Source organism: Procambarus clarkii, chromosome 82 (genome assembly GCF_040958095.1).
Source record: "Procambarus clarkii isolate CNS0578487 chromosome 82, FALCON_Pclarkii_2.0, whole genome shotgun sequence".
Classification (NCBI taxonomy): domain Eukaryota; kingdom Metazoa; phylum Arthropoda; class Malacostraca; order Decapoda; family Cambaridae; genus Procambarus; species Procambarus clarkii.
The window spans coordinates 23873533-23886049 of record NC_091231.1 but is presented as its reverse complement, the minus strand read 5'-3'; the positions used below and the strand labels follow the sequence as shown (position 1 = coordinate 23886049).

The 12517-nt window shown below is 42.8% G+C and overlaps 1 non-coding gene across 1 annotated transcript; it reads right to left on the bottom strand.

Annotated features, from left to right (window-relative positions):
- Nucleotides 1-877: 877 nt before the first annotated feature.
- On the bottom strand, nucleotides 878-996 carry LOC138358309 (5S ribosomal RNA). Its single transcript, XR_011225315.1, has one exon. It is a non-coding gene; the product is annotated as a 5S ribosomal RNA (ribosomal RNA).
- Nucleotides 997-12517: the final 11521 nt, after the last annotated feature.

Here is a 12517-nt window from a genome sequence, read left to right as displayed (position 1 = left end):
AAACCCTGGCGAGCAGACACGCAGACTGGCCAGAACCAGCCAGAACCTGAACACCTAACAGATGCAAGCAGACCACCACGACCATAAGTAAGGCATGTGAAAACGCAAGGCGCCAGGTACAAACCGAATGGAAGACAAAGAAAACGGTAACCCCTACGCCCAACAATGAAAACCTAGCCAGACCCAGAACTGAGGATAAATTGGGATGTGCCAAGATGCGTCTGCACGGTCCAGGGACTCCAACCAAGTGTCCGGCTCCAACCGAAGACGGACCTGGGGCAGTGTAACCATCTGAAGGAGGGGCAAAACCCATGAACTAGACAGTTCATTCAGTCCATGCAGTCCCATGTCGGGACCGAAACAGGCGAGAACCCACCGGGAAAACGAGGTCTCATTGACCACGCCCAAACGAACCACTATGACAAAACCCAAACAGAGCACAGGAGAAGAAGCCCGCAAAAGAACCGACGCACCTGTGAGTACCCGAATGGCACGCATGACGATCCCCCCCCCCCACCAAACAGAACAGAAGGCACGAATCCGGCACCACTGGCCCACTATGACGGAAGAACTCCGAGCCCTGGCAAGACCCTTTTGTGAAAGCCCCCTCCACGAGCCCCGGAGGTTATCTTGAGATGATTTCGGGGCTTTTTAGTGTCCCCGCAGCCCGGTCCTCGACCAGGCCTCCACCCCCAGGAAGCAGCCCATGACAGCTGACTAACACCCAGGAACCTATTTTACTGCTAGGTAACAGGGGCACAGGATGAAAGAAACTCTGCCCAGTGTTTCTCGCCAGCGCCTGGGATCGAACCCAGAACCACAAGATCACAAGTCCAGCGTGCTGTCCGCTCGGCCGACCGGCTCCCCTAAACATTATTGCCAACAGCATTTGGTGTTCCCAGGCGGTCACCCATCCAAGTACTAACCAAACCCAACGTTGCTTAACTTCGCTGATCGGAGGAGAAGCGGTGTTCTCAACGTGGTATGGCCGTTGGCCAGAGGACTAATAAGTCTGACATAGGACGGCAACGAGATGAAGCTGCCCGCAGACACTGCTCAACCACAGACTGCAAACAACGACCAAAATAACCGACGCACCTGTGAGTACCCGAACGGCACGCATGGCAATCCCCCGCCAAACAGAACAGAAGGCACGAATCCGGCGCCACTGGCCCACCATGACGGAAGAACTCCGAGCCCTGGCATGACCCTTCCAGGAAAGCCCCCCTCCACTAGCCCCCTGGAAGACTAACAAGTCCGACATAGGACGGCCAACGAGACGACAGCTGCCCGCAGACACTTAAACAACCACAGACTCTGCAAACAGCAACGGCCAAAAAGGTGAAAAAAAAAAAAACAGAAGAGCCAGGGTCCCAAGCAGATTCAAGGGAAGAAGCAAGCACGCCCGCTGACAAAATGGATGCTAAGCCTCCAACGAGAAGATGGGAGTTTGCAAACCAGGACGACCCCCGGGAACTTCATAACAAACCAAGTAAAGACAAGAAGATCCATACATGAAGAATGCTGAACCACTACGAAGGTGTAGTCACCTTACCAGGTCGCGCAGGAGGTAAGCCACAAGGGCATCCCGCACATGGAACTAAATGCGGGAAGCCAAAAACCTCCGGAAGATGGAACCAAAGAACCTACGGGAGATCGGAATTGAACTTAGGGAGGGGTAGAGGAATCCAAAACCAATGCATAATAGGAGGGAGAGAACGAGAAAACCACTCCTTGCAACACCAAGCCCCGCTCAAAGGGTACAAAAACTCAGGCAGGGTCCAACGGGGCCCAAGAACCCCTACTCCGAGGACCCATGCCGAGCCATCCCCCCCCCCCCATAGCCCCGGCCTCACAAGAAGAAGCCGGGGCAGACGAAAAAACACAAGAAAGAGGGGCCCACTGGTCAGACCCATACTCATCGGCAGGAGGAATAGGCTTCAAATGCCTCCGCCGCCACCCCAGAAGAGGACACCCTCGAAACCACCCAAGTCTCAACACCAACTAGATCCTGCTCCGCCTCTTAACCCACTGATGGGTCGGAGCCAGAAGCAAGGATGGGGAGGGGTGGGACCGGACACACAACAGAAGGGGAAGGAAGGGCAGAAGGTAACAAAGTCGAAGTGACTCTTTATCCCCTAGGTCCGGGTCCCTAAAACCAAAACGTGGCAATTTCGGGGCAATCCGGGGAAAGCAACCAACCCATCGCATTGCAACAACCAGAACCTAGAATGCAACGCACGGTGCTGCTTGCACCCTCAGATCATGATCAGTTAGCGAGGGTGAACTGGAGCACGAACCCACAACAAACGTCGCACGACTCTGGGTCAAAGGTATCATCGACCCTACAGGCACCATGGCGGAGGCACAAACGGTGAATGTCACCCTGACACAAGGGGACAGAGCAACCATCAACCTCGCACGAAGTGAGGAGGGGGACCCTAGGGTCACATCAATTGGACCACAGAGCCTCCACGGGGTTTCCCCAGGGGCCCTTAGCCTTGGTAACACACTAAGGGAGGCCGAGGCAGGGCGCTGCGAACCGGGGCCCAAAAACTACCAAGCAATCTTCTAAACCTGAACCCCTGGGATGTGTCCACTCACGAGTGCCAAGCAGGGGGGTACCAACAAAAACATAGATATATATAAGAGAATGACCCTGAAGATAAAGAGGTAGCAACCAACCAAAGGCAGGCCCCCCTCCCTCCCTGGCAGGAAAAACAAAAACAAAAGAAAACCCCCACAAGGAGACAACATACCCAAGCAGAACAGAGCCAGCTGCTAAAATATGTAATATCTAGCTATGCAGTACCCTGCGCCCCTACCATTGACGAAACCTGCCTCCTACCCAGAAGCAAACAAGGGCAAGAAGATCCTTGCTGACTCCATGGGCAGCCAGTAGGCATTCACCAGTCTCAGGAGACTATGGAGTTGTGCTCTGGTTGTCGGTCTGGAGTGGCCTCTCCTGGGCGCAAAGCCAGGGTAGGTTGATATGGAGGAGAAGCTGTTACCCATGCAACAGATCCCCCCCCCCTCTCCACTGCGTCGAAAGTCACCAATTCAAAGGTTCAACGCCAATACGATTGATTCCTGCTCCGTCGCGGGAACTGTGAGCTCCGGAGTTGACCTCGAAGTTGGTGAAAGAAAGCACAGACTCCCAAACCTGGAGACCGCCGTGGTCGGGGCCTGAGAAGAACCCCCTCATCAAGGGCAAGAACGACCTCAGCCTCCTGAAGCAGAGTCTAGGCCGCACGAGCCCCAGGAGATGGACGTCCCGGTCTCACACCTACGGGTTCCTGACAGGCTCCTGTCAGGAACCCACAGCCCACGTCACAGCCCTCTTTCACCCGAGGCCGGCTTCCTTCAAGACCAATCAGAAGGAAGAGTGATAATTTTTAAATACAACAATTATTACTATAATAATTACTATAATAATAATATAAATAATTATTAATTATCAACAGGCCGGTGATAACTATAAAGCAGTAAAAGACACAACGGAGGAAAACCTCAAGGTGAAGGTGGACCCAAGCCCCGAGGACAGTACTTACTAGGGAAGGAAACCCTAGGCGCATGCATCCCGAGTACCGTAGAATATTACTCCTGGCTCACACACCACCTGTAGAGACAGCCCACGCTGCAAGGCACAGAAACTGAAACCAAAGCAGGAGCCAGAGGCACACGACCTGTCAGTAACACATCAGCCAAGAACTTGTGGGTGGATTACCAGCTCGAGGGGTCTGGGGTCGAGGGTCCCCCTTCCCCTGCCTGGGGAAGGGAGAGGGGTTACACAGACAGCGGCGCGGTGGCATGATGACGTTATGCTCGTTTGCTAATTTTCATTTGGGGAGTTCTGTCCAATCGTTCGGCTTTCGGTAGCAATTTTTCACCAGAAATAAGGTTTGTTTTGGGGCGCCTATCTTTCTGGGTGCAAGACCCGGTCGATGACAGACATAGAATGCTCCCAACCACATTGGGATTTCTATAGGCCATTGTTCCTCGTGCCTCTCTGAGGGGGCCAGGTTCTGGCCGTGGTGCCCGATAGGCAAGGACTCCATGCACATTGACTGATGCCAGAAAGTTATACATATCCTTATCACCCTAGATTGCTCAAGGGAGCCGACGGGGCTCCCCCAGAAAACTTATTAACTGTGAACAAATAAACAAAGACCTCACAGAAATATGCTTGGAGAGACATATAGATAATGCAAACTTAAACTAGTGCTTGGAGAAAATACACAGTAGCACTAGAAACATGTGTAAGTCACATACCAATACATTAATATACAATGTTTATTCAAAAGAAATTCTAAAGAGAAAGGGAAAAAAATGGAAATTGTAACAAGAATGGCGTTCCCTCTATAGGCGAAGAAAACAAATTGCAGAACATGTTTAACGCTCAAGTCTATCCTGAGAACGACGAGGAAGGCTATGTAGAGAAATAGAAACAATTGAGCTAAAGTTGCAAGAATCATATAAAAATTCAGGAGAGGCAGAGTAAAAGGTGAAAGCAAATTAGAGAGGAATCCAAAATACTTTTTCTCCTATGTACAATCTAAAACATTAACTACATCTTGCATTGGATCCTTGCACAAGGGTGATGGAACCATCACAGACGAGAGAAAAGGAATGAGTGAAATACTGAGGTTACAGTAGGATTCTGTTTTCAGTGAACCCTGAACACATAGCAGATCAATGATGCAAACGAATACTTAATGAATGTATCACCACGATTGAACCAAATATCAGATGTCACCCTAACCCCATTCGACTTTGAAGTTGCCAAAAACAACATGGCCATGCACTCTGCATCAGGCCCAAATTCCTGGAATTCCATATTCATGAAGTTAATAGCTTCTTTTAATCGGTTGGTGCTAACCTTGCCAGTAAAATTCCACAGACTCCGACACACATTAACACATATCTCTCAGACAGCTATCCAAACTCTATTCCCCTTTCACCAGTCAGCCCGACAGATGTTGTGTCCATCATATACTCACTAAAAACCAAACCTGGGAACATCAGTGAAATTCCATCCATTATATACAAGAGCGCTTCTCATGCCATTGCGCCACCCAAAGCTGTGATGTTCAACAAATCCTTAGAGTGTCATTCCTTCCCTGATATCTTTAAAAAAAACAAGAGTAACGCCAATTCATAAAGGAGGCAACCCGGCGGATGTAACCGATTATAGATCAATATCAAACCTATCCATACAATCAAAAATATTTGAAAAAATTATCTACAAACAGCTATACTCCTATTTCGTAAAATTTTACCTACTCAGCCCGTATCAGTTTGGCTTCCGCTCCCAAAAGAGTACCAACGAGGCAATTATTAGTTTCCTTGGTATAATTTACTCAGCCCTTGACAAAAATGAGTTTCCGATTGGATTCTTCTTTGAACTGAGAAAGGCCTTTGATACTGTTAATCACAACTACCTCTTACTTAAACACCATCATTATGGAATCTGAGGCCTTGCCCTGGACTATATCCGATCCTGTCTTGGTGATTGACACCAATATGTAGCCATCAATGATATAACCTCTCCCACTCTTCCAATAACCGTTGGAGTGCCAAAGGGCAGCATCTTGGGACCTCTCCTATTTCTTATATACATCAATGATTTGACATATGTCTCTTAATTTTCTTAAACCTATATTGTTTGCTGATGATACTACCCTCATATACTCAGACCCCCAACCCACACACATTAAATAATGTTGTGAATAATGAATTAAAAATGTCCACTTATATATGTCAACCAACAAACTAACACTAAACATAGAAAAGACCTACTACATCTTATTTGGAAGCAAATCAACAAATGCAATTCAGCTTCAGATAGACATCAGTAATAAAAAATAATGGAAAGTTTCTTGGCATATTCCTAGACAATGGACTGAACTTCAGCACCTACATACAACACATAACTAAGAAAGACTCTAAAACAGTTGGTATTCTCTCCAAAATCAGATATTATGTAATTAACTCTGCACTCCTCTCACTATATTATGCACTAATCTATCCCTTATCTTAATTATGGTATCTGTGCATGGGGTTCATCTACTGTAAACCACTTCAAGTCCATAATCTGCTATTAGAATAATAACAAAATAACAAATTCTGCTTTCAGACAACACTCAACCCCCTTGTTTAAATCCCTTAATTAACATTCTAAACATAAATTCACTCCACACATTCTCTTGTGTCAATTACATTTACAAAACCCTGTTCTTAAATCCAAACCCTGCTCTGAAACTCTCCCTGGACAGATGGAATAGGACTCATTATCACTACACCCGAAATAAATATCTCTTTGGTATCCCCAGAGTCAAACTTAATCTGTGTAAACACTCTATTCAAATAAAGAGACCTAGTCTATGGAACTCACTCCCTAATGAATTGAAAAGCTGTCCAACTTTTGCCTCATTCAAAAACAAAACCAAAAAGTACCTAATTTCATCTTCATAGTTTTTACCTTGTTGTTTCAAAATTGCACTGTATCTAGTGCTACCCAATCTTTATGTACCTAATCCAAACAACTTTACCACTGTGATCATTGCTGTCTTCTTATATGTGCTATGAATATGCTGTACTGTGCCTATTGATCTTTATTAAATTACCAATCAAGCTGTCAATGCAATCAATCAGAGCTACCGATGTGCTTAAATATACCTACTAATCTCTCTCATCTCATTTTTTTCTTGCAATGTACATGTTATCACTTTATAAATTGTGCTAGAATTTACCTATTTAAAATTATATATTAATTTAAGGACCTGCCCGAAACGCTGCGCGTACTAGTGGCATTACAGGAATGTTAACACCATGTATGTATCCTCACAAAACCAATGTACCTTCTTGTATATATATAAATAAAATAAATAAATAATAAGAACTGCAAAAATCACAGGCCCTAAACATCTTTTGGAGACGGAGCTTAGAATTGGTGCTATCCCGACTTACTTAAAACAGTGGAAATTGCACCACCTCACAACAGAGGTAGCAAAGCTGATACAAAAAATTATAGACCAATAACTCTAGCACCGCAACCCATAAAAATCTTTGAAAGTGTGCTTAGAAGATGACAAAACACATGGAATCACAGTGAAACACAACCCTGGGCAACACGGGTTCAGAACAGGATGCTTCGCCTCTCACAATTGCTAGACTATTATGAGCAAGCAAAAATTTGATGTAATATATACAGATTTCACAATTTTTTTCACAAATGTGGCCATGGTGTCATTGCACACAAAATGCGCACAAAAGGAGTTACTGGCAAAGTAAGGAGATGGATCGTTATCATCCTAACAAACAAAACCCAGAGTGTAATATTTTACAAAGTGAAATATTAATCATCCACCATAAAAAAACTCAGTCCCCCAAGGTACTGTGCTTTTTCCATAACTTTTTCTCATATCACACATAGGCAAGAATGCAAAGAATCATCATTTGTAGATGACACTAGAATTGTCATGAGAGTAGACAATATAGAGGACACAGTAAACAAATTTCCAATCTAATGTTAATCAAATCTTTCAATGGGACACAGAAAATAGCATGTTTATTGGGGATAAATTCCAATTACTGCACTATAGCAAAAATGAAAACATCAAAGCAGAAACCACATATTAAACACAGTCAAACCACAATATTGAATGAAAAAGCAGAGTAAAAAAATTAGGAAAACTATGTCAGAAGACTTTATTTTTAAAGAACACAACAAAAGTTGCTGTCACAACTGCAAGAAAAATGACTGGTTGGATAACAAGAACCTTATAAACAAGAGATGTCACACCAATGATGATACTTTATAAGACATTATAAGACAGTGTTCTTTTAGAGAGGAATATAGTTGTATACTAACCGTCCCATTTAAAGCTGGAAAAGTTGCTGACCTGCAGAGCATTCGAAGATCTTTTACTGCTGCAATCCACTCAATATAACATCAAAATTAATAGGACTGCCTAAAAATATTTAATTTGTATTCCCTAGAGCGCAAATAAAAGAGATACATAATAATTTACACATGGAAAATATTAAGATTGGTTCCAAATCTGCACACAGAAATAACACCACATGAGACCAGAAGGCATAGCAAGATGTGCAAAATAGCTCCATTGAAAAGCAGATGTGGAACAGGCATGCTGAGAGAACAATCGATCAACATCAAATGCCTAACACTTTTCAACACTTTTTCCCTACACATACTGGGGCATTACTGGCCGACCTCTCGCAAAGTTCAATTGAGAACTTGACAAGGACCATCAGGGGATACCTGATCAACCAGGCTGTGACTTGTACGTCAGGCTGTGAGCAACTGCATCGAACAGCCTGGGTGATTAGACCAGCAACCAGGAGACCTGGTCAGAGACTGGGCAGCTGGGACTCTGATCCTCAAAATCATCAACAGGTAAGTAGTCAAGGGATAGTTCCCCTACATTACAAATATGCAAATGCCACTCGTATTTTTAAAAAAGGCAGAAAGAACTCGGCAGAAAACTACAATCTGATTAATTCAATCTCACTCGCCTGCAAGCTCATGAAGAGAATCCTAAGGGAGGGAATCATTCACCATCTCACAGCGAACAATCTTTTGTAATCAGCGCAACATGGATTTGTTAAAAATAGATCCTTTTTTACAAACCAGCTCACATTTTTGGAAATGGTAACAAGTTACTTAGACAAAGGACTTCCAGTACATGCAGTATACATGGACTTTGCTAAAGATTTTGGCAAGATACCACACGAAAGATTAGCAAGGAAATTACAAGCACATGGAAAAATGGTAGAATACTAGAATAGATAAAACAATGGTTAAAACAGAAAACAAAGGGTCGTGCTAAATTGGGATGAATCTGACTGGAGAAATGTGGTAAGTGGGGTGCCACAGGGACCCATTTCGGGGCCAATCCTTTTTGTCATATACATTAATGACATAGATGAGAATATTAAAAACCACATCATCAAATTTGCAGATGATAATCTATTTATTTATTTATTTATTTATGTTCAAGAAGGTTCATGGTCTATGAGAGTACATAGCATTAATGTTTTTACTTCTTGTAAACCCACTAATACTCATAGCGTTTCGGGCAGGTCCTTAATCTAACAAATAATTTTAAGTAGGTAATTTCTAGCATAATTGAAAAATATTAACAGGTACATTGTAAGAAAATTTGACAAAGATTATTAGGTGTATTAAAGTAAAATTTGTGTTCAACATAACAACCATGATATAAGTTGATAGCAATGATTACAGTGGTGAAGTTGCATGGCTTAGACATATATATTGGGGTAGTGGGTAGCACAAGATACAGTGCGAGTTTGAAGCACTTGTCGGAAATTTCCGACACCAATTACGAACTCCTAACATATTATGTAATTACTGGTTTCTGTTAAGTAAATGCCCACACTAATTAGAACAAAATATTTTAGTTAACCATGCTAAGATAATAGTGTTTTGGTATATCTTGTCAGAAAGCGAGACGTATTGTCACGTTACCGAATTATATGCACCCAAAATATTACTAAAACTTCTTAAACACCAGTCTAGGGATTAACATGATAATAAAAGTATTCTCTAAGACTGTATACAATTAACTAACAAATAAAATAAATGCCTCCTTCCAATTGTCAATAAGAAGACAGAAACAGAATCATTCCTGTTACGCGTCCCTGGAGCGGAGAGGAAGGAGGAAGCCATTATTATCCACTAAGTCTTGCCACAACAACACGCTAGCACGAGCACAGGAAGGAGTCTCTCACTAGTCACTGTTGCTGAGCGACGCAGGTCTCTAATAATCAGCATGACTATGCTAAGCACTGGGAAGTGCTTCAGTTCTGGTTAACATATATATAATATTTCATATTTAGCCATTTATGTTTATTTAATGTTAACTACTTATAACGCATGACAAGCCACCTGGAACGGGTAAGTTTCAATTAATGATATTAATCACCTTTCTTATTGTCATATCTGTCACATTTGTTGTTGTCTTTCAACCATTTGGCAAATGAAATTGTGACTAAAGGACATATTGGCAGCATCTTAACCTAATTCACATGATTCTTGACGACGCCATTAGGTTTCCGGTCAGCAAGTAGACTGATCCTACATAATCTGAACGGGTCCATTATTGAGAAAAAGACTGCATACTACAAAACCAGCTAAGCCTTGCTAAAATCAGTATTTAACTGTTCATGTAAATGTAGACTAAGTGTAGAATATACCAATTGATAAATTTTGATTTGGCAAACTATATAAAAAAATTAACGTTTTCCCTCGAGGGGCGAGTTTATTGGGCAGCGCCACTCATCCTGTGAGTGGACATACCGCCATAGCAGCATGTACAGCACTCCCCAATAGGAAGAAAGCCGCTGGGTTGATCATCCTGTCACTTGTACCCAGACACAGCTGAGATTTGCTTAACTGTCTCAAGTGAACAGCTCCTCAAACAAGAAGTTTAACATCTGTCAACCCTTAAAATCTTTAGTTATCTTGCGGGTGCAAAATGGGAGAATCTTTTAAGAACAGTGTCAATATTTGACAAATAGTGTTTTCCTAACTCAAACAATGTGGGGCTTATTATTCTACACATTTCTAATGTCCCTCAGGTGTTCATATTCACGTAGATAGTGGTCAAGGCGGTGTCCGTCACTCTCGTCACAGATTCTGCAACGCCGGTGATCAACTGTTGTTTTCATTCCGAATCTCCATGGATATTTGTATCCAAGACGGATTCTCGCTATTACTGATTCTCTCCTGCGTCCTTCTTCCTCCTCTTCGTCCATAATGATTGGGATTGCCAGCTGAAACCATGTTGTACTATCGTACAGATTCACTGGTTTGTGCTTCTATCCTCCATTCCTCAGTTACCTTGTCACGGTGATGTTGCCTGATAATACCTCTAATTTGAAGAAGAGTCTTGGGTATGAAGTTTTCAATATAGTCTCCTTCAGCGCCTTCAGCAGCCAGCACATCTGCTCGTTCATTTCCACATATTCCAACATGGGAGGGGATCCACAGAAACTTGACGACTCTTTCCTGGTTGGTTAGTACACTTACATCTCTCTAAATTTCAGCGACTATTGAACGATTTTCTGCCCGATTTTTACTTAAGCTTTGCAGTGCTGCTTTTGAATCAGTGCAGATCACTGCACCATTAGTGTTTCGTTCAAGGAATCTTAACGCCATAACAATGACAGTTAGCTCTGCTTGCGGTGAAGAGGCATAGTTCTCAATACACTCTTTTTCTTCATTTCTGCATTGAAAAGCATTATCCTTAATTACAATGTATGCTGCACCAGTTACGCTATTGACAGGACTAGATGACCCATCAGTGTAGATTTGATCTAGTTCATTTCCGCTTCTTTATAAATTTTCTCGAGATACTTGTGGCTCATTTCTTGTGGTAACATGTTGGATTTTTTCGTTGCCATCTCATTGATGATAATGCTGCATGAATCACCCTCGAAGGGAGGTAACCTCTCTACAGGCATGAGCTCACGGGTTTGCTCAAGCAGGTGAAGTTCTCTGAGGTAACAGACTGATCTGTGATGTCATTTTTTGCTTCTCCTGTTTCCTCCTGTTAGTAGAGGAAACTCAGATTTTTCTTGCAACATCGTTGTAATAGGGATCCCTGATAGGAACCATCTAAATAATCCCCAGGCCTGTGCAGTGAAACCGTCCAACCACTTGGAGTGGACGGTAGAGCGACGGTCTCGCTTCATGCAGGTCGGCGTTCAATCCCCGACCGTCGAAGTGGTTGGGCACCATTCCTTTCCCCCCGTCCCATCCTAAATCCTTATCCTGACCCCCTTCCCAGTGCTATATAGTCGTAATGACTTGGCACTTTCTCCCTGATACTTGCCTTGCCTTGCAGTGAAACCACTATAGTGGGACAAATAACAAACATACAGTTCACTCTCTATAAAGTAATAAATTAATAATAAGTATAATTAATTAAATAATTATTCAAAAATAAATATATAACAAAACCCTACTAGTGAGTTTTCACCAAAACTAGATAGGATGAGGATGAAATTAAGTAGTTTTTTGTTTTACTTTTGAATAAGGCATAGGTTGGAAAGTATTATAATTCTTCAAGGGGGTGAATTCCATAGATTAGGTTCCTTTGTTTGCAGTGTTTTCACAGATTTAATTTGACTCTGGGGATATCAGAGATATATTTATTTCTGGTGTGGTGATTATGGGTTTCTAACTTGTCAAGAAAGAGTTTCAGATCAGGATTTTCATTTAGGAACAAGGTTTTGTTGATGAAAATGGCACAAGATAATGTATGGAGTTATTTTATGTTTAGGGATTTAAACAGTGGGGCTGTGTTTCAAAACAGTTTCTTATTTTTCTGATAGCAGATTTTTTGCTGCGTGATGATAGGCTTGAGGTAGTTTGCAGTGGTTGAACACCATACACAGATACATCATGTAAGATAGGGATAGATTAACCCATAGTATAATGAGACAAGAGCAGACTTTGGAATATATCTGA